The sequence below is a fragment of the Protopterus annectens genome, chromosome 16.part0 (genome assembly GCF_019279795.1).
Source record: "Protopterus annectens isolate FY-2018-M chromosome 16.part0, PAN1.0, whole genome shotgun sequence".
NCBI lineage: Eukaryota > Metazoa > Chordata > Ceratodontiformes > Protopteridae > Protopterus > Protopterus annectens.
In genome coordinates this window covers 459,802,521-459,826,196 of record NC_056750.1, presented here as the reverse complement: position 1 = coordinate 459,826,196, position 23,676 = coordinate 459,802,521, and the positions used below count along the sequence as shown (strand labels likewise).

The 23,676-nt window shown below is 39.6% G+C and overlaps 1 long non-coding RNA gene across 1 annotated transcript in view; it reads right to left on the bottom strand.

Moving 5' to 3' along the window:
- The window catches only part of LOC122790464, a 676,350-nt gene that overhangs the window by 8,970 nt on the left and 643,704 nt on the right, over positions 1 to 23,676 (bottom strand). Inside the window, exon 2 of the long non-coding RNA XR_006363024.1 lies at positions 12,876 to 12,938. This is a non-coding gene — a long non-coding RNA (uncharacterized LOC122790464). The remainder of the gene's footprint in view (positions 1 to 12,875; positions 12,939 to 23,676) is intronic.

The window sequence follows — 23,676 nt, the reverse complement described above, 5'->3', positions numbered from 1 at the left end:
TGATAATGCCTTGTATGCCAGGCATATAGATCTCCCCTTAACAGCCTGTAGGAGACAGATTACAGGGTTAGGATCTTGAGGCGATCTGCATAGGACATGTTACTTACTCCCTGTATTCTTTCAATGAAGAACCTCTGTGGTCGTTCCAACTGTTGGATGTGCCTGGTTAGGTACAAACCAAAGGGGGAAATGTAGTCAATGAAAGGACTGATGAATGCTGCATACAGTGGAGCAATGACCTCCTTGAACCTAGATGCCATGCCTTTGTTTATAAGCTGTACAATATACAATGATTTTCTCAATACTGTAGACATGTGATGGTCAAAGGCTAGATTACTGTCTATATGTGTCCCCAACTCCTGACTACTGGGTCAATTCTTAGGAATTTCTTTGTGAATTGCTTATCAAATCTCTCTTCCCAATCCTGTCTAACCTCCCTGATTGATTCTTATAGATAGCATGCTACATTTTATATGCTCTGCTAAATATTTATTTATTTTTACCAGCAGCTTTTGTCTTTGCCTATACTCGGATATGAATCCTTAAAAGGGCAGGCAATCTCTAGCTGGCAGTCCAAATAAATTCTCTTCTCATTCTATAACCTTTCTCTATTTAATTATTTGCTCCCAATACCTTGGTTCTTTTGTCAGTTTACTCCAATAAATTCCAGCCCCTTCTTGCGTGTTGTCTGTATCCCTATTTGCAGTTATCTCTATCAGCATACTCTACTTTCTCCATTCCTGTGTTGGCTTAGTTCTTAGAATACTTTCTGCTACTTTATGAATATAATTTTCTGTATAGTTATTGTTATTTTGTTTAAGGATCTGCATTCAAAATTCCAGTCTCTCCTTGCTTCTTGAGCTCCCCTATTTTATCATAATCTCCTTCCACACTGAATTATGGGTTTCTGCTTGTGTTATGTATTGGAGCCTTAAATGTGTTGCTCTGAAATACCCTTTACATTGGGTAATCCAAGATTGCCATGTTCTATTGAAAGAATCAGTTTATACCACTTGACTGTTGCCGTCTTCTCCTCCCAGGTAAAACCCTTCAACTCTTTATTAATTGCTATCCACAACTTATCCTCTGGTTGATAAAAATATACCTGACCTGTGTATAAAACTAAATGGACTAAAAACATTTTAACTGCTTGTATCTTGCTATCCATATCCATAACACAAAGCTTCCAATTTCTCAGTTTTTGTATTGTCTTTTATTTAGCCACTTCCCACATATCCTTAGCTGCCACACCAGAATCCTTTTCATCCATATAATCATTTTATCATGTCCCCATAAATATGGATATTGCTGAACCAATTCATGTGTAGATACTTAATTTACAGCTATTGCCTTTGTTTTAGCTTCATTAATTTTGTATCCCAAAAAGGTTTGAAATTGTCTCAAAATGATTCACTGATCAAACAGAAATTATCAGCGAGGAACCGCCCACTTAAATTTTCACATCCAATCCCTCATATCCTTTTAATCAACCTTATAATTACATCATGAAATGAAAATGTTTCCATTGCCCTACTTATAATCTCCCGGCTTACTCTGTCAAATGCTTTCTCTGCATCAAGACCCAACAACAACAGTCATACATTTTGCTTTCCTCTGGATCATCAATGTTCTGTTAATGTTATCAGATGTTTGCCTCTGCTCCAGAAAACCACATTGATCCATATATATCAACCTTGGCATCACCTTTGCCATTCTTTTAGCCATTACAGGCAAACACTTTATAGTCATGGTTTAGGATTGAAATGGGCTTGTATGAAGCTGGATCTGATGGGTCTTCACCCTCTTTAGGTATGACAATCACCACTGCTTTCTTCCAGAATGTTAGTGCTTCTCCTCCTCCTCTTAAAATACTGTTAAACAAAACTTTCCAGATTTTTATCAGTTTTTTCCCTCCCAGCTTCCAAACTTCCACAGGAATACCATTTATTCCTGGGGACTTTCCTGAAGATTGGTTATACATCACCAATGTTAAGTTGTCAATCTCGCCTTCATTCTTGCTGGATGGGTTCGGAGCCGATCCTCGGCTCCGACTCGGCACTTGCTTTAGCTTAGGAACTCCTTTTACCAGCTCGAGGCAACCCTATATCCCATGATGCAAGGCGGAACTACCTCAAATCTCGTTTGCCGCTTAGCGAAAGAGGTCTCCTTTGCCAGCTGAGGTAAGTTTTTCTTTGCAAAATAAGAAAAAGAGTAGTTAGGGGTTTAGTTTTCCCTTTTAGTGTCAGTTTAGTCTGTAGTTAGTTACAGCCCACCCTATTCCCTTGTTTTTAAACTTTTTTATAATCTTTAGTCTAAAGTTTTTTAGTCAGGCCTACTTCCCCATTGGTTATTCCCTTCCTGTGTGTTTGTGTAAGGGATTAATTTGTGTGTTTGTGGGTATTGTTTGTGTTTCCATCTTCCTAGGATGTCAAAGGAAGGCAAGGTCTCAGGCTTCAAGAAGTGTGACCAGTGCTGTCAGAAAATGTCTCTGACAGACGGTCACACTTCTTGTGTTTATTGCCTGGGGCCTTTGCACCTGCAGGACTCCTGTGCTTTATGTCATGCTTTTAGCCAGAGAGTCCTGCAGGAAAGGAGGAATAAACTCATCCTCCGAGGCTTACTTAAGCCAGAAGGTTCTCCTCCTAAATTAGGGTCAGGAAAACCTTCTAAACCACTGAAGGCTCAGGCTACAGTGTCCAAGCCTCCTCCGGTGGCTCCGGCTCTGTCGGAGCCGACATCGGCTTCGGCTGGAGCCGATACATCTGCTGTTCGAGTAGTGGGTTCGGCGCCGACCGGCTCCGATACCCTGACTACTGTGGCCTTGTCGGCTCCGGCTGGAGCCGACACTTATCAACATCGGGCGAGATATCCTCGGCTCCATCTGAGTTCAAGGAACTTCGGCTCCAATGGCTTCGACCCGTAAGAGATCCCGGTCCCCTTCTATACTGAGTATCCACTCGGCTCCGGGGTCTCCTCTTTTGTCGGAGCGGAGCCATCGGAGCCGATCTTCGAGATCTTCCAGGCTGTCTGACCACGATTTAGAGAGGGTGGTAAGCAGGCTGTTGAAGTCTCAGGTACTGGCCCAAATGCTCCATAGCCCGTCTCAACAGACTTGGCTATAGCCCCAATCCTTGAACTTCCTCCTCCGACTCCACACCGCAGTTCGGGCGGAGCTTCGGGACAGCGACTGTTTGATGCGGAGCCGATACATCCTTCGGCTCCGTCGTCCTCGGCTCCGATCTCCTCCTTGAGACCTTCCTTGGAGGGGTCCGGTCGTCGGGTTTCAACTGTCGGCTCCGAGGGGCTAGTGGCATCGGACCCTTGTCCGACCCGCTCTCCCTCTCGGGGCTTCGGCTTTGTAAGCTTCGGCGCCGACATCGACCTCGGAGCCTTCTCTCTCTTTGGAGCCGGCCATTCCTGTTTCTTCGAGCGGGTGTGTTCCGGCCTCCGGGAGAGGAGCCTTTGAGGTGATGAGGAGTGTCCTGGCCTCTGAGCCTGGTCAGCGGTCCATCCCTCTAGCTCCTCCCTCTTCAGTGCCTGCAGATGCCTCTTGCCAACCTCTTGCTCACAGGCCCAGGGATCCATCGCCCCAGGTTTCCCCACTGGGAATTTCCTCCTCTTCCGAGGTTTCTCCTGATCCTGCAGGGGAACCCCCTCGGAAGAGGACGTGTAAAAGCAAACACACACACTCCCCTGAGTCTACTACATCTGATACCGACTTAGATAAGTCGGAGGGTTCCCACGGTCCCCCTCTGAGGATGTCTCTTTTTCAGACATCCTTGAGCTCCTCAAACAGAGGGGGAATTGCGCCTCCATTGACCCCTCCGAGGATGAGTCGGTATACCTGGAGGCTTTTGGATCCCGACCCTCCACCTCCTGGGTGTCTCCGCCTTTCGACCCACTCATGCAGGTAGTGGCTCGTAAGGCGTGGGGGGCTCCAGATTCTGTGGAACCTGTCCCCAGAAGACCATCCAAATTCATTACGGCCCCTTCGGACAAACAGTTCCTTTCCAAGGGTGTTCCGGTGGATGCTATGATGGTGGCGGCTGCCACTAAGAAGGAATTGGCGGATCCTTCAGTACCTGTCCATCCTCCTAATAAGGACTCTAGGACCATGGACAGGTATGGAAAGCGGATGTTTTCTTCAGAGACCTTTGCTATGCGTTCGCTGAATTATCTTTGTCACTTCACCAGGCTTCAACGAGTTGTTCTCAAGGAACTGGGAGAAGTTGTCCAGGATCCTTCTGCTGCTGGGGCTCAGGAAAAGATTGCCTCGCAGCTGGCTTTCCTGAATTCCATATCTAACTCTTCCATGCGGCTCATATCCTATGCGGCCGATGGAGCGAGCAGGGCCGCAGGCACAGGAGTTGCTCTTAGACGCCAAGCCTGGATGCGGCTTTGTAATTTTGCGGACCCCTTTAAGGCGTCCTTCACTAATACCCCCTTTGATGGTTCAGCTTTGTTCGGACCTCAGGTGAAGGATACCTTGACCAGGTGTGAGCAGGACGGTAAAACTCTTTCTGCCGTTGGAGTCCAGTTTTCCACTCCTTCAGGACCATACCCCAAGGGTCAGAAGGGGGGAAGATGTGGTTCCGTAAAGCCCAAGGAGCTACACCGGACACACGTGGTCAGTTTACCCCAGAGGCAGAGGGGTAACAATAATAGACGCCACCCTAGAGGCAGGGGGGGTCCTCAGAACCAGGGCAACAGGGAGTCTCTTCCTGAGAAGCCCTTTCAGCATCCCTGAGGTGTTGCCCGACTGTCCACCCTTGGAGGCAGTCGGGGGAAGGATTTCGCTGTACCCAGTAGCCTGGCAATCCCTATCTCAAGAGATGTGGGTACAGTCGATTATATCCGAGGGTTACAAAATCCCCTTGAAGGTTTCCCGTACCTCTTCAATCCCTTCCAGACATCTCACCTGGTCAAAGGGATTTGGCAGAACAGGAGGTTTCAAAGCTCCTAGAAAAAAGAGCCATCCAGACTGTGCCAGCAGACCAGGTAGGATCCGGCGTCTACTCCAGATTCTTTTTGGTCCCCAAAAGGACGGGAGATTGGAGACCAATATTAGACCTGAGCAATCTGAACAGATTTGTCAAGAAGGCAAGATTCCGGATGGTCACGCTTCAGTCCATTCTGCCCTTTCTGGGCAAGGACAACTGGATGTGCTCTATAGACCTTCAGGATGCGTACTATCACATAAAGATTCACAGACGCTCCAGAAGGTTTCTCCGCTTTCGGCTAGGGACCGGTCATTACCAATTCAGAGCCCTGCCCTTTGGCCTCACTTCAGCCCCCAGAGTGTTTAACAAATGCATGGCAGTGGTCACAGCTCATCTGAGACGTCGAGGATTCCAGGTGTTTCCCTATTTGGACGACTGGCTCCTCTCCGCCACCACCAAGTGTCAGCTTCTTCAGTCCAGAGACTACACTCTACAGCTTTGCAGGAGTTTGGGAATTTCAGTAAACTTCGAAAAATCTTCTCTGCTGCCTTGCCAATCTATCACCTTTATAGGCGCAGAGTTAAACACCGTCAAAATGTTAGCCAGACTAACAGATCAAAGAATTCTGGACATCCAAAAATTTGTTTGGCTTCTTTTGCAAAGCAACAAGATCAAAGCCAGATTTATACTGAAGGTTCTAGGTCTTATGGCTGCGGACATTGTTCTTCTACCACTGGCTCGCTTCCACATGCGTCTTCTGCAGTGGATGCTATTCACGCAGTGGTCGTACCACAGTCTCCCGATGAGGCACGAAATCTTGGTAACACAGTCGTGCCGAGCTCATCTGAACTGGTGGATATCTTCCCCTCTTCTTCATCTGGGACGACCCTTTATTCCCCCTCCTCCAGTTGCCACAGTCACTACGGATGCCTCTCTGATCGGGTGCGGGGGCATTATCAGGGCAGGATGGTCCAGGGGACGTGGCAACCCATAGAATACCATCTGCACATAAATGTCCTGGAGATGAGAGCAGTGCTTTTAATGTTGCAAGCCCTCAACGACTTTCTTCCCACGGGGACTATTGCAGTACAGACGGACAACATGTCTGTAGTCTGGTACATCAACAAGCAGGGCGGGACCAGGTCCTATCCGTTATGTCGAGAAGCTCTCAGACTTTGGCAGTGGGCGATCTCTTCTCAGCGGTTTCTGATAGCAACGCACATCCCCGGCAGGTCCAACCTATTAGCGGACAGGTTGAGCAGATCCATTCTGATGCCTCACGAGTGGTCTCTCAATCAATCTGTAGTGGATCAGATTTTTCTGAAGTGGGGCACTCCTTGTTGCGATCTTTTTGCTACTCCTCAAAACAACAAGTGCCCCGATTTCTTCACTCTCTTTCCCCTTCCAGGCCAACCTCTGAGAGACTCTCTAACCCAGGATTGGCCCCGGGGACTTCTGTACGCTTTTCCTCCTTTTCCCTTGATTCCACAAGTCATTCAGAAAGCCACCGTTTTGAGAGCCAAGTTGATCCTCATTGCCCCATATTGGCCTCGACAAATTTGGTTTCCGTCTCTGCATCGTCACCTTCTGGTGCAGCCCTGGCATCTGGACCCAGTTCCGGATCTCTTGATCCACCAATTGGGTCAGCAGCACCGGGCCATTCATTCTCTCAACCTCACTGCTTGGTTGCTCCACTTCCTACCCTAGCCAGGCTACCGATGATTTCGGACTCAGTCAGAGACATTTTAGTCTCTTCCTTGAAGTCGTCCACTAGGACTGTTTATGCTAGCAAGTGGTGACGTTTTTCTATTTGGGTGAATTCCAGAAATATTGACCCCTTTACTGCTCCTGTACATTCGGTTTTAGATTTCCTGGCGGAGGTTTTTCATTCAGGATCCTCGTCATCTACAGTCAAAGTACAACTGGCTGCTATTTCCAAGTATCATGTTGGCCTGCATGACAATAACATTATGTCTCATAGGTTATGCAAGGCCTTTCTCAGAGGAGTTTTCCTCCTAAAACCACCTATAAAGCATCCTCCTCCACAATGGGATCTAAACTTAATGTTGGCATCCTTGATACTACTTCCCTTCGAACCGTCTGCTTCATGTTCTTTGAAGTTATTGACCTGGAAAACTATATTTTTACTGGCTGTCACTTCTGCAAGAAGGGTTTCCGAGATTCAAGCTCTCTGCATCCGTTCCCCTTATTTGGTTTTTCATAAGGACAGGGTATCATTAAGAACTAACCCTTCCTTTCTTCCCAAAGTCGTATCTCAAACCAACATTAACCAATCTATAGATCTACCAGTCTTTTTCCCAAACTATTCCGACAGAGCTGAACAGAAACTGCATTTTTTGGATGTCCATCGTCAGCTCAGGTACTACTTGCATAGAACTAAACAATTCAGAAAATCGGACCAATTATTTGTCTCCTATGCAGAAAACAGGATAGGTCTTCCAGTATCTAAAGTGACCTTATCCAGATGGTTGACTTCCACTATTTCCTATGTGTACTCTCTCAGAGGCAAGCAGCTATCTTCTAAGCCAAAAGCACACTCAACCAGGAGTCTATCCACTTCTGCAGCTTTTCAGGATAGACTACCCATTGATACCATTTGTGCAGCAGCTACTTGGGCTATGCCCCATACCTTTGTCTCTCATTACAAGTTGGACTTGGCCTCCAGAGATAGGGCCAGTTTTGGTTCCACAGTTCTCAAGAGTCTGTTCCATTGAGCCACCGGGATACAGGTGCTAGGGGCCGGTCCCATCCAGCAAGAATGAAGGCGAGATTGACAACTTAACATTTAGAAGTTATGTACCTACCATAACGTTCCATGTTAGTTGTCTTCTCTCGCCTTCTTTCTTCGTCCCTCCCTCCATCCCCCTGGCCTGGACAGATCTTGAAGAGTTCCTTTTAGGTTGTTTCCTCCGGAGCCTTCATATGAGGACTTCTATTAGGAACTTGTGTTCCTAATTATGTTAGGATAGTCTTTAGCAGGGTAGGTTAGCTACCAAACGAGATCTGAGGTAGTTCCGCCTTGCATCATGGGATATAGGGTTGCCTCGAGCTGGTAAAAGGAGTTCCTAAGCTAAAGCAAGTGCCGAGTCGGAGCCGAGGATCGGCTCCGAACCCATCCAGCAAGAAAGAAGGCGAGAGAAGACAACTAACATGGAACGTTATGGTAGGTACATAACTTCTAATTTTATCTCATCTCCTGCTGTCCTAGCAGTTAGTAATTGAGCCTCATCTACCTGTAACCTTGGCATATTTTATTCTTTCATAAACATTTCCATTTGCACCTTTTTTTGATTTCCATATTTGTCTACTTTATACAGACTTACATAAAATTTTCAAAATATTTCTAGAACCTCTTCAGAATCTCCTCATCTTCCTTGTTATAGGCTCCCTAAGCTTGGCAACAACCCTTTCTACTTTATGTTGCCTGAGTTATCAAAAAGCTAGTTGCTTAACAGGAATCTTGGCAAACTCATGTATATTATTGAGGTAATCACTTATTTTGTGTTTAGCATTCTGCAATTACTCCTCTTCTGGTTCTGTGATTCCCCCTATTTTGCAATCCTTTACCTTTGTCAGTCTCTCTAAATAATTCTTGTTGCTTCTTAACCTTATCTCTCTTTTATTTCCACCCTATTTTTAAACTCCACTTTAATTTTATCCCACTCTCTAGCTATATTTTCTGAAGAAATTTCTATCTTCTCTAATAATTTCTGAATAATTTCCAGTACCCATTCCTTAAATTTCTCTCTTTTCAATGGATAGGTAGAAAAGCACCATTGTCTCATTTTTATTTCATTACCCTGTATTTTTTTTAGTTATTATTGACATGTGATTTGAAATAGTTATTGAATGCATATTAAAACTTTTAATTAAATGTACGTGTTCCCATGAAATATATGCTCTGTCTAGTCTAGACCAGTTTGTGTATCTTGGGGAATAATATGTAAATTCACGCTGAAATCTTACTACTGAATTTGCATCTTCCATGCCAAATATTTTTATAAATGTCTTCAAAAATCTATCCTCCTTTGTTATATTTTCCCTTCTGGGCCCACCAGATACATCTTCACTGCTGCAAATCAAATTCTAGTCCCCACCTATAAGTAATATTTCCTGCTCAAAGCTGATTATTTCTCCCAGAATTTTCTTTAGCTCCATTATTTCAGTTTTAGGTGAAATATAAATACATGGCAGTGTAATCCTCCTCCCTTGTCAGTAGCCCCTTAGTTCCACAAATGCAAATGATACAAGTGTTCCTCTTTTCCTTTGTCCAAAGTATTTCGCTGAATAATCATCCTGAAAACTTTTCTTTATCAAATTCACATGTTCAGTGCTTCCCAAATGTGTCTCCTATAGTATAGCTATTTGCACTCTACATTTTTAATATAGTTTACTACACTTTTTTGTATATATCTTTGAGACCATTTACATTTAAAGGTAATACAGAGTGTGTCATTCTGTTCAAGTTATTATTCCCACCTTTTATGCGTAACAGCTTTTTGTTGTGTCTAGTTCCAGCTTTTGTGTTATATGCATACACAAATGTTTGGCAGGTTGATATTTTATACAGTTGTTTCTTGTCATATGTATTTTAGCCTATCTCACATCTTACAAAACTTTTTGTTTTATTAAAAGCCCTCAAACAAAAAATAATGAACATACCTTTAATGCACACCTAAAATCCATTAACTTAATACTAACAAAAAACTATGTACATCCTAATAAACTAAGGTTTTACCCTCTAATAGGAACAATTATCCCAGACCGACAGCCACACTCACAGACTTGGGTTAACCATGGTAAGACGTATGGTACAGCCCGTGCTTCTACTATGTGCTATTTGGTTTTGTCTTATCTTTGTTACTCTCCTAGAATGGGAAAACATGCTTTCAGAAAACTATTATCTCACAGCCATTAAAAGAAATGTGTTCTGTTTTTATTCATCTTTATCAGATTGTCTCCATGGAGACATGAGAACCAGATTCAGAGTTGCTTCTACAAGCACTCATATTTTTGCTAGAAAATGTTCTTTTTTATTTGCTCTCTCTTGTTACTAGATCAAGCCAATGGCCTTAATCCAGTCATTCCCCTATATAAGAGTGAAAAAGGCAGATACATTTTTCTTGTATCCTCTTTTGACCAGACTTTTCCTATTTTTACGTTGCAGTGCCTAAATGTCTTAAAAATGAACAAGGAGAAAGAAAGACTTGGGTTAACCATGGTAAGACGTATGGTACAGCCCGTGCTTCTACTATGTGCTATTTGGTTTTGTCTTATCTTTGTTACTCTCCTAGAGTTTCTCCTGTTTACTTTAGTATCCCTATAACTCTTGAAAATAACTCAGAAAACGTTATTGCATATATCACGCATTATAAAAACACTAGTATAAAGAAAACTTTTTTACTTAAAGTTAACTCTTTCCTCCCCTCCACAAATGTTTTTCCAAACTTTAAGGACATGAAGTAGAGCAAACCTTTTAGAGTCCCCTACAAGTTTAACAAAGTCAAAAAGTCCAATATTTTCAGGTTTCCTTGTTCTGTCATGTTTCAAAAATATAATTCATGCTTTGCAATCCCACATTTATTTGTCAATTTTTTGAGTTGCTAGTGTTATTCCTGTTGATCTCCATCTCTCAAATCCAGTCTCTGCTTCATTTCCAACATGCTCCTTGGTTCTTGTTGTCAACTCTTTTGCTTTTCCTGTCTCTTAGACATTGTCCATTGAAACACTGGAAAAGGTTTCACTGGCACAGTTTCTCTGTGATCTTTATTAGCAGAAGAACAACAAGCAGAATCTACTGCATACCGTGGACCTTTGTCAAACTAACCAAAGACCTTAACTGCTTGGCAAGAATGCCTTCCAAAACAGGAAAAAAACGTATACGTTTACTTTACACTATGAAGTCCATTAATTAAAAGCAGCATAAATGTAAGAACAGTAAGAAATGTTATTACAAAAAATATTTTCATGGTAGTTTTATATTAGTCTCACAAGGACATGAGTATTATTCTTTAAAATAAGAAGGGATTCCTGCTTTCTTAAAACTACTTTACAGCCATTTTCCTTTCTCAAACTACTTTGCACTTCAAACACCAGAGTCTTAGTATTCTGCATTACTAAAAATCACTGCACTGACAATGCAAAGCAAGTGAACTATTACTATTATTTTGTCTATAAGGTGTTGTATAAACATAGCTAGAAATGCCCTTTAAATTTCTCTGATATAAGCATTGCCACAGACCAAAGAAATATATAGACAGCTAGAGTATATAGTCTGTTGTTGGGCAGAGAAAGTTATTTTTTTGTAAGGTTGCCACCCATCCCGTTGTCAGCGGGACACTCATGGGTTGAGCTGTGTCATCCCCTTGCCCACTGTGCAAAGTAGTGGGACTTGAAAAGTCCCATAATCAATTGCACTGAACTGCTGTGGAAAAGCTGCAATTACTTCCGGCTTTCCCACGGCGATTCAGTTACGTCACCAACCCGGACATGCAAGCAAAGCTGCTACCTGTTAGGTCCAGGAGCTTTAATTCATGCAGCAATTGGCTGCAATTCATGAAAGGGGTGGGGATTGTGGCAGGAAGAGCCCTGCAAAGATCACGGCTGTAGGAGCGCTTTGTTTTAAGCACTTCTATAGCCGAATGACTGAGATTTGTATTTTTTTTCCTAATGAGCCAGCCATCAATTCATCCAACCAGTCAGCCAGCCAGCCAGCCATTCATCCAGCCAGCCATTCATTCATCCAACCAGCCAGCCATCCATCCATTCATACATCTAGCTGCTACTCCCACCAACCAGCTAGCCACTCCAGCAGCCAGCCAGCTAGCCACTCCAGCAACGATCCGTTGTACCCCTAACAGCATCTCCTTCACTGCTCCTGTGGTGACATCATGGTAGAGCGTGTGGCCAGTGTCATATTTGCCACACCCCCGTGTCCCACTTTGGCCCACTTAAAAGGTGGAAACCCTATTTTGTTGGTAAACTACAAATATTTAATGAGAAATAACATGTTTACAAACTCTGCAGTGACCACAAGGGGACAAACCACAAACCAAACAGAAATAAGGTAAAGTACTTAAGACATGATTCTGGAAAGAAATGGTTATTGTGAGACATGTTCACTTTTTACACAGATAAAGCTGTCACCCTCCTGCCATTTTAATTTAATTGCCAGATGGAGAATTCTTGTGGGCTTGACATGCTAATGATAGACAGGCTGCCTGTCTGTCCATAGTAGAAACTGTTATTAAAATGTCTCCTCATGAAGCCATAATCAAAAGATGCAGAAGTAGCATACTGGGAAGCATGGGTCAGAAATAAAGACCACCTTTAATATGAAAATAAAACAAAATGGCTGATGCACAAGTACAAAAAGCAAAAACCGTTGAGATTGTCCAGTTATTTATTACATTTGCTTCATAAAAAAAGATGACAATAATTGTATCTATTCTGTTTTTTATGCATTTTAACTGTCATTCCCTAGGGAAGCCAACCAAATAACTGAAATGTGATGCATGGCAAAATGTATCTAATAGAACCAAAACAATATTAAGAGTGTCAACTGCATTTTTAAGTAGTTAAATAATTCCTTTCTCATGTTATTACAACAATGTAAAATAACTGTCTAAATGTTATTAGCTTGAAAATTAAAATCAGATGCTGCAAGATAGAAAGAGGTAGCTAAGTGATCAGATAACATAATGAACTCATTAACTTATGGTTACTGAATGGCTCTTTGGAAACATTTCATTTAAAATCATTGAAGTTTACCAGACTGTAATTGGAAGAGTTCAGCAGTATGTCTGTGCTGCAATTTCCAACTTACAATAAGATTTTGGTAAAGCTTATCTCTTACTCCTCAGCTCAATAAAATATTTTGCCTCAACATGCAGCTTAGTTTCAGCTGTAACTTACATTTCAGAGTCTCTGAGTCTTTAGGTTAAACTGAGTTTTGATAGAGGTGTTCAGTTCCTGCACCTGTGGGAGATGAAATTATTATTATTATTATTATGACTATATCTAGGACAATCATATAATTTTGCAAGTCAGTTTTTTTTTTCTAATAGCTGCTATACGTTACACCTCTTTGCAGATTCAGTGATTTGTCCATTGGCCAGCAAGACAAACTGTTCTACCTTCATATATGCTAATTATGCACTTCAAGTATACATCTTTATTGCTGGAGTCGTGAAGGTGTCACTACCCAACAATATAACTCTTCCTTGCATTGTTCTGTAGTCAGCTCGTGTTCAGACAAGTATAGTATTCTAATTCTGAATTCCCTTTTCTTATGGTTGTGTGACCATGGAGTTAGTTTATATAAATAAACAACTGTGGGGGTGTAGCAGCAGACTGAAGCACCTTCTCCAACAGAATCCAATCCATTCATCCATCACCCCTTTTTCCCATTTTTACACATGGGGTCAAGGTGTCACTTCAACAGCGACAATCATCTAGAGTGAAGGTTCACACCACAGGGTAGATAGCCCTGTCATGGTAGTTCCTTCTCACTACAAACTTGCATACACAGTCACATCTATGGCTATTTTAGAGTATCCAATCCACCTACTGCATATCTCTGGAATGTGGGAGGAAACCATAGCACCCGGAGGAAACCAACTTTAACACAGGGAGGACATGCAAACTCTGTGCAGAATGCACCCCAGCTGAGAAATGAACGGGGAACATCTTGCTGTCAAGCAACAAAACTTTCCACTTTGCCAGTGCACCCCAACAACAGATCACATCTTATACTAAGACTATTTCAACAAAAGCAATCAGTATATCATATCACATTACTACCTACATATAGCCTGTAATCACATATATATTAAAAACGACCATTAATATTGTAATCATTATGTAACTTTATTTATGGCTTAATGCAGAATATGCCTAAAATGGCAACCCATACTGTAGTTGTTCAAATTTATTTAAATTTCCACAATCTTGTAATTATAATTTTTATAACAAGGCTAGGGCTAAAAATGAACATGAACTCTTGCGACCTAGTCTAATGAAAAGTAAGTAAATATATATATATATATATATATATATATATACACACACACACACATATGCATATATTCCTGTAAAAACATGCATATTTAAAATGTAAAAAAAAAAATACATTCCATACTTCATTATATTTTTGAGAGACATGTTTAGTTAGTTATGGGAAAGTACATCTGCATCCCTCATGTGGTGCATAATTCTGTCATGTATATAAGTTACAGTATACAGCACAGCCTGTTTTTTGTATGTGTTTTATGTATAATGACCCCAGCATTCCACTCATGTAACACTACCTCTTCTTGCAAGCACTCACACATTTTCAAAAATAATTCAGTTTTGTATAAAGGTTAATCACCCTAATTTATTTCCCAAACAGATTTAATTACCTTTATTAAACAAACACAATTGTCTGCTGACCCCTTTTACTGAATTTATATAGTCTCAACACAATAGGCTTCCATAGTGGGCTGCAAAATGTTTTTCCACCTTCAGCAGACCACTACTTTCTTTTCTTTCCTTTCCTTCTTTTCAGAAATTGTGGTTAAACATGCTGAAATTCACCTACATTTCATCACAATAATGTTATGTCTGGTCTTAGTTTTTTATGCATAACAGACACAGGCAAAAGAAACCAGAATGGTAAAAAGGCTACAAGATGTTTACTGAGCTTCGAATATTACAAAAAGGCATGCTGAAGTTGGGCGAGCATCCACATAGCATATCTGTTGCACACCAGCTCCTGCATACATAACAGCTGTACCTGAAAGTGTTTGAGGCACTGCCTAACTGTATGTATCTTCAACGTGCAGGTTATACTGAACATTTTGTGTGTGTGTCAGGTAATCATTTTTGTATACACATTTTGTGTCTGCATTGTTACTACTTTGTAAAAACAAATAATAATAATACATTGATTCCAGTGTATAACTCAGGATGGCTAAAAGGTAAGCTCCTCTGTCAAAAGCCTTTCACAACTTTAATTATACATGTACTTTAAGGAACGTGATGTGCACCACAAGCATTATTATACTAAGGAACAGATTGAAGACAATTACATCCATCTGTTTTATCAGCTTGTTTATTTTTGTGCGCTATTGATATCTATCAATCTCTTTCTCTCTAGTGTCTGTATTTAATTTAACTGGGTAAGTGAACTGGTCCCAACAACAACTGTTTTCTGTTGTGATCCAACCCATCAGGCAAATACCAAACATATAAAATAAATATAGAGATGCAGTCAAGTTATACAAACAATGCAATATATAAACACAGCAGAATGTAGTTTACATAATGTAATATAGAAACATGGTAGAATAGGGCTTATATAGATATAATTTACAGTATTTCATAGTAAGTGACAGTTTGTGTAAAAATGAAAACGTGCAAGTATTTTCACAATATCTTCATATATTCAGATGTGTATTTACATAGCCATAGGTCTGATACATAAATTATTCAACTAGTTTAACACTTGTTTGAATCAATCAAAACATATTTCATCTCGTATTTTTGATATGCAAATTATATTTGTTGCACTTTTATGGCATACCTTAATAAATACTATTGCTGAGCTTGCTGAAGCCCTTAAGTCTCTCTTTCAGCACAACCCCACTAGTCCTTCATTCTCTTTGCTCTTATATGTATATATATATATATATATATATATATATATATATATATATATATATATAAAAATAACACCCTATGGAGCCAACTGTGAATCGTTCAAAATGTGACTGAATGATATAAAAGGTTCTTAAAACACTGATAGCTTTTTACGATATTTGTAAAGTCACAGAATGCATCAATGTATTAGTTACTCACTTGAATGGAGCGCTCATTCTATCTCTTCATATGTTGGAATAAACCAAAGTAATGTTCGTAGATTCGATATATAGTAGCACCCAAGAACAGCTTACTGTGAGTTCATAGACAATACCAAGTAACAAGTCTTCACTTGAAACAACGTTATTTCCAAAATATAATGGCGTATCCTTCTAACCAGCGTGTATCGAAAAACTTGCGTACATCCAAAAGCTTATGTCCTGTGTACAGAATCCATCAATCCATATATATAGATTTAAAATGAAGGTTTTAATTTCGTGAGCACTTTCGCAGCTGTATATCGCCGCTTCATCAGACAAACAACCTGGATGGATTCTTGGGAATTTGATATTATTATATATATATATATATATATATATATATATATATATACACACAATACATTCTTGATAGATCTGGAAATGTTCTTGTCTTTTTGGATCTCTGCAGCTCTGCCTGTCCTAGCTCTTTGTCTTTTTAACTCATTTATGCCTCCAAAAGTGAGGCTGACATGGTGTGAAACAGTGGTAGAGCTACAGTAGGATGCTGATTCAGCTAAGCAGGTTTTGAAAGGCAGCGAATTCCCAAAACCATATTTACTTAAGAGATTGAAACAATGATTTGCTAGATACTAAATCAGCTTTCCGCTGGGGGATATTGGTACTGAATGTAACACATTCATTACAGTGCCACTTTTATATTTGATGAAGATGTCAGTAAGTACACCATGGGCTCCAAGTAGGAGGAGTAATCCTCTGATCTGTAATGTACTTCCTCTTCTCCCTCTTTGTCTTTTTTACCTTTTATATTTCTAAAATAGTCTGTGTTTTCCCTAACACTTCATTGTCACTTCATAAGAGAACTTTTATGGTTTCTGTTTCTGGACTTGTAAATTAACTTCATACACAGGTTTGTGAAGTCTGTGAAACAGTCTTGATAAATCTCCACCATTCCTCCCCTCATCCTTGATACTTATATGTTAGAGCTTTTTCTGAGATTCCAGTCTTACTTTTGATAAAATCTGCTCCCAAATCCAGACCCCTCACAATTGTGTTTACTTTAAATTTTTATTTTTAAAATCATCATCTGATTAGGAGCTTTCTTCATCTCTTACAAAAAAGGATATCCGTGGAAGGCAGGGTGTGAAAAATTGGAAGAAATAGGGAAGAGGGAACAGAGGCTATGGTGATTTATTAACCTCCCACCAAACAGACTATCCCAGCGAAACCAAACCATCATATTAAATTGCATTCTTAGTGTTAATAGCAGCACTAGAATTTTCCATAAACATACAATCCTCCTTGTTCTTAATAAAGTTGTCAGTCTATTTAACACATACTGTCTCAATCAAGGTAGTCTTTGAAATAAAAGGGACATTAAATTAAATATATATCAGGTTCAAGAAACAAGACTGACTACACTTGTACACTCCAATGAGGACGTGAAGCAACAGATGGAATGCACTTCAATCTTAAAAGAGAGAATACAGGACTTGATAACCACCCCTCCCCCCCAACAAGTGCTGCATAAAAGGCTATCACAGCAAATATTGAATGTAGATTGCAAAAGTATGGATAAAGATATGTAGATTCCCCAATCATGATGCCTCCTTGATAACGGCTTTTGGCATCTCTGATTTCTTATAGGGTGCAAAGGCCTTCAGTAAATGTGCTAGGCAGCTGTCAAAAAAAAAGAGAGTTAAGAAGTTGCGAGGACTGTTTTAGGACAGTAGTTTAAATGTCATTTGAAAAGACAATCATTTTTTTAAATCAAAGATGGATTTGTCCAGTCTAGCAATGCTTTGTGCTAATGTGGAACAAAGATAATAAACCCATGCCATTAAAACTATGGTACTAAAAATTAATGAAAAGGAACACTTAGAAGTAAGAGCCCCAGAAACAATTATAGAGCTAGCTTCAGTATATAATTTTTAAAACATTTTATTTTTTGAGGAAGGGTGCTGTAATATTTTATAACCAGTCCAATGTGAAAGTTATCATACTATCTTTTCAAATATAAATAATTTGCCTTCTGTTTTGCCAGTAATGAGGTACAATTATGCTAACAGTCAATTGTACATACTATATCATAAAGACTTCCACTTCTGATTAAAGGTTTTTGAGTTTTTTCTTGTCTGTTTCCAGTTCAAGTGTGGTAGTAATATATACAACAACATTTTTAAACTGCGCACTTCTCTCTCCTTGAGTACAACAAACATTCTATATTAACAGAAAGATAAAGAAGCATGGAATGATTTCTGCATACCTTAGACTCAAGAGATGAGAGACAAGAGGAAACTAGGATTCTTTGTCAATACTCTTATTGTAAGAGCTCATGGCAACCTTTTTGTCTCCTTTGTATACAAACAGCAACCTAATAAATACCTATTATTTAATGTGAACTGTGATGCTGTGCCTATTCCTTTCTACTGCTGATTAGAATGGAATTTTATAAACATGCCTCAAACTTGTTATATGTGAGGCGTGAAAATCCAATAAACACACTGTATGCGGATAAGCACGCAAGAGGAAAATGATGTTATGAATAGAACTAAAATTAAACTAAATATTTTTAAAATTTCAGTCAATAATATTTCCTTCATGACTATTCAACTTTGTGTAAGTTCTGTATGAGGATTACCATGGTCTGAAACAACTTTTTTGCTGGATGAAAGCTTAATCATTTTAAGTGGTAAAAGAGAAGGTTTCCTGTGTGAAGTGGATGATTTGCTATTTATAAACATATATACTTGCATATAAGTTGTGTGGTGTTGGAACTTATTCATGGTAGTTGTGGTGGGGATAAATTTGCAGTAGCTGCATGGAAAAAAAAAACATATATAGCTATATTTGCAATGTGTGCAACCAGCAACCCAAATTAAAGTAAACATCCTCTGCATACTAATAAAGGTATGAAGTGGTTGCAGCAGTGAAGATTTAACTAATCTCTATCAACAAGTCACATGCTTTTCTCAATTATCGTGAGTCAAAGAAAAAACAGAAAAAAAGCAAATAAAAAAAAGCTCTGCCTAGAGCTGATAGGGCTGCAAATAAAGAAAATAATAACATAAACAACTGTACTTTTAAAATAAATACTATGTTTTTATAAACATTAGATTAAATCTATAAATGTGCCATGTTTGTAAGACACTTAGGCTAAGGTATAGCCTGGAAAGTAAAAGTAATACATATCAGAGTAACTCTACAAGTCTGTCAGCATGTCATAGTAATTAAAGCAAAGCACCACACAAGCAGATTGCATCCTGCATCCCACAGACATATGTTGATTTTCCTCACCCATTTGCATGCTGTATGAATCTAGTAAAGGACTAAACAGTTGAGAAACCTGCATTTAGTTTCTGCTTAAATATCTGGTGCTTTTACTGTTTGCACAGCTTCACCAGATATGTACTTCCCTTGTGTCCGCTTTACAAAGAGATGTAAACATTCAGTTGTCTTTGTTTATTCATCAAAAGAATAAAAGTACGAAAGTGTGGGCTTGTTTTTCATCTGTTTACTGATAATATTTATTACTAACATGGAGATTTATTGATGTGGTACCACAGATTAACTGATATAGTATAAAGTTTCATATGGTTGTGCATGCTTTGGAGTCTTGCAGAACTTTAAATGGTCTGGAATATTCTTCCATTACTTAAAATTGTTCCCCTTTCATAGGTCATCTCAAATTCTGACGAAGTTTCTTCTTTTAATTAACAATACTTTTATTTGATAGGCTGATATTTTCAGTTTAAGAGAGTACTGAGTTAAACATACGAAGCAATATCTGGAATACCATTTTATTTTATATGTTGTTTTTAAAATCTAGTATTAAAAGCTAAGTTTTAATTTTTGATAGTGTATTGTGTTTAAATCATCATCAACTCTTACCCTTTGATCTTTTCTGATTCAGCTAATTATTTTGTAATTGTAATTTATATCCATTTTGCCAGGTCTCATCATGCTATATTAAATGACATTAAAGTCAAGGGACTCGGCACACAGTAGTTTAAATGATAAGTAGATGAAGTGCTTTTTGCCTATTTGAATAAACAAACTTCTTCAGTTAAGTACTCATACATTCCAAAGATTTTAGATAATACACAAAAAAATACATGTGATGGCAAAAAGCTAATCAGATCGCTTGAATAGCTATACGTAGTCAATAGATGAAAGCTCACTTAAAGGAACATCATCACTGATTCTACTGAATGGTTAATAAAGTGGCACTGTGGCCAACCAACTACCTTTTTAAACTTTTCAGTTTTGTCTTTTGAAACTGAAAAGTTTAAAAAGGTAGTTGGTTGGCCACAGTGCCACTTTATTAATTTGCTTTCTCCAATATTATTGTATTTTTTATATTTTATATATATTTTTATACATATTTTTTATGATAATAGGACAGCTATTTATTATTAGTTTCTTATTTGATTACTACTTTTTGATTAGTCATAAATTATTAGTTGACTAATGCCATTGTTCTATATCCTTACATTGATTTTTAATCAATCAGTGATAATGTTCCTTTAAGTGAACTTTCATCTCTTGACTATGTATCGCTATTTAAGTGATCTGATTGGCTTTTTACCATCACATGTATTTTTTTTTTGTGTGTATTATTTAAAATCTTTGGAATGTATGAGTCCTTATCTGAAGAAGTTTGTTTATTCAAATAAACGAAAAGCGCTTCATCTACTTATCGTTTAAACTACTTTGTATCGAGTCCTCCAGGTGTTTTTTTACTGTGTGAAGAAGAATTAACCCTCCCACTTGGTGCACACTATGGTTCACAAAGAGCTTCTATGCCTCCTTACAGCCTCTACTGTGGTGAAATATCATGTGGAGATACAATGGTTTCAGAACAGCAACACAAATGACTGACATGCAATTTTTGTAGATGGCACAATGTTATGCAATATGGTTAATTACTAAGATAAGAAGCAATAAGACTAGACAAGTGTAGAGGAACTGTGTGACACAAGACAACTTGATTTATGTGCAAAAATACAAAACAATGACTTTGAAAATCAAACCCCCAAAGAAAGGAATATGTAATGGAATGTGAGACAGTAGCAACAGCCATAAAGGAAATGTGACTCACAGTAATTACATTTAGGTCATGACATAGATAGGTTGGGGAAATACCAGGACATTGAAAACATGAATTTAAAACCTTCTAAATATACATTTGGTAAGCCTTCGTCAGGCATCCTGTGTACAGGTCTGGAGATATCATCATTGTCGTCATCATAAGGGCATAGACAAGATGCAGTCAGTTCAGAAGAGGGCAACAAAGTATGTGCATTGTTTCTTCCAGAAGCCATTCAAATAGAGAGAGACTATAAAAAGCAAAACATACATCATTTTCAAGAGAAAGGACTTAATAGAAACTTCTTAATACCTTAAGGTATTCCATACAGTCCACTTAGGTATATTATTTCCAAGCAAAATAAGAATTTACAAGATGATGATGAGACAAACTCAAGGCTTTTTTGCTTTGATTTTACCTTTCCTGCCTGTCAATCATCAGCCCCCCTCCCCCAGACAATCAGTCTATTCGTTCATCTCCAGGGTGAGGGTTGCCCAGGTGGACTCATCATTCAGACACCCACCAATGGAGTTTCTAATTTTTTTTTAATCTCCTAACTCAGGGTGCACAATGGGCTGGCACAGGAGAATGTCCCTTCACTTCTACAAGTGGAATTTTCTCCAAGCAGCCCTGCTCTTTCTCCTACCAAATATGAAGCAATGGCCTCAGTCTCCACCAGAGAGATCGCACTCATCAATGTAAGTGTGTGCAAAGCTTCTCACTCCCTGGAAGTGAACAGGCCATGCCCCTTCACACTACATCATCTTCTTTATGTCTCTGTGATCTTATTTGGGTCTTCATTCTCTTGTGCCAGGGAACCAGATTTATGTTGAAGTTACAAGGCAGAGAATAAATTGGGTAAATTACATCTGCAGGAATGAAATTTCAAACATTCATTCAAGCCTACTGTAGTACTGTTTCACCAGGGCTCTTTTCAACCAGACATTTACATAACGTGTAAAACTGTGCTGCCTTATCTGAATTCAATGCAAGGAATATATTCCCTCTAATGTACAACTGTCTTTTGCCAAAGTAACTGAAGTTGTACATAATGGTTGCTGGTTTAGCCTGCTGAGGATATGCGTTTAAACCTTGCTGTTTTGATAAAAGCATTACTTTCTGGTTGTGCAGCTTGGCTACCTAAGCATTCTCTCTCCAGAAGGGCAGGATCATAGTGGATGGACTTAGTGTGACTCTGACTTGTTTACTCTCTTTTGTCATTTGTCAGTCATATAAACAGGAGACAAAATCTGTGCAGCCATTAATTCCCTTTAATCCCCAATTAGGAATGCAGCTAAGTTTTAAAGATTCATACATGTGTTTCCCTAGTAATTCAGGTGCCTGGACCACCTCTGCCACCACTGTGTAGCCTTTGGTTGACTGGGATTTGCATCTGGGATTTGTGCCCTATTGCTATTTGAATTTCTACTTTAAAAGGGCATTACTGGCCCTGCTTTCTGCTGATAATGTTAATGATTTTCCACAGTTTCAACTGGCTCAGAATTTTAAAAGGAGACCTGCACAGTTTGTACTGATTTTGCTTCTAAATGTACTCTGCAGACTTGTTAACTCTGTGTCTACTTTGTAGATTGTGGTACAATTTAGTTGCTGCGTTCATAGGTGTGTACTAGACTAACCACCACAAGGGCTTTCTTAAGCCTTGCCATGCATCCCAAACTTCTGACAAGTGTTGGTACCATTGATAAGCATAAGCAAGGGCTTGGGAAATGAAACATTTTCAAGTAGGGGCCTGGGAGATGGACCATTTACATTCTGCCTGTGTCCATTAGAGACAGAGGTGCCAAACCAGGGATGAATTTCCTATTCCCCAACCAATTGTCCAAATTATACTTGAATTGGATTAGGAAGGAACTCTGCTTCACATGGATGGGGACTCTATTCCAGAGAGGGGGTAATCTCTGGGGTACAAACCTGTCTCTCCAGCAGGTCCTATTTATAGCACAAGCATGGTTTAAATCTTTAGAACTGGCAATTTTGCTACACTTTGTTTTGTGGATATGCAGGGGGTCCATCAGGGTGGTGTCTGATAATGCCTTGTATGCCAGGCATATAGATCTCCCCTTAACAGCCTGTAGGAGACAGATTACAGGGTTAGGATATTGAGGCGATCTGCATAGGACATGTTACTTACTCCCTGTATTCTTTCAATGAAGAACCTCTGTGGTCGTTCCAACTGTTGGATGTGCCTGGTTAGGTACAAACCAAAGGGGGAAATGTAGTCAATGAAAGGACTGATGAATGCTGCATACAGTGGAACAATGACCTCCTTGAACCTAGATGCCATGCCTGTGTTTATAAGCTGTACAACATACAATGATTTTCTCAATACTGTAGACATGTGATGGTCAAAGGCTAGATTACTGTCTATATGTGTCCCCAAGTCCCTGACTACTGGGTCAATTCTTAGGATGTGTTGTGAATATGATAGTTACCAGGGGTGGATGACTTCCTGATGGATGCTATTATGCATTTCTTGGCATTTAGTTTTAGTCCATGGCTTTGACACAAGTTATTTACCTGTGTCAGCCCTTTCTGCAGAACATTTGTGTCAGTGAAGGTTTATGTGACTGCTCCTAATTTCACTCTGCACGTTTAGTCAACCAAAGACCCTTAAGTTAAGTTAAGGTTAACATTGACCTTAACTTCAGAGAAATAAATGCCAAAAAGGAGCAGTCCCAGGATAGAGCCCTGAGAGACTCTGCTTGTGATTGACCTCTTTGGAGAGGCGGCCTCCCCAATTTTAACCTCCTTGATTCTGTCTGAGCGA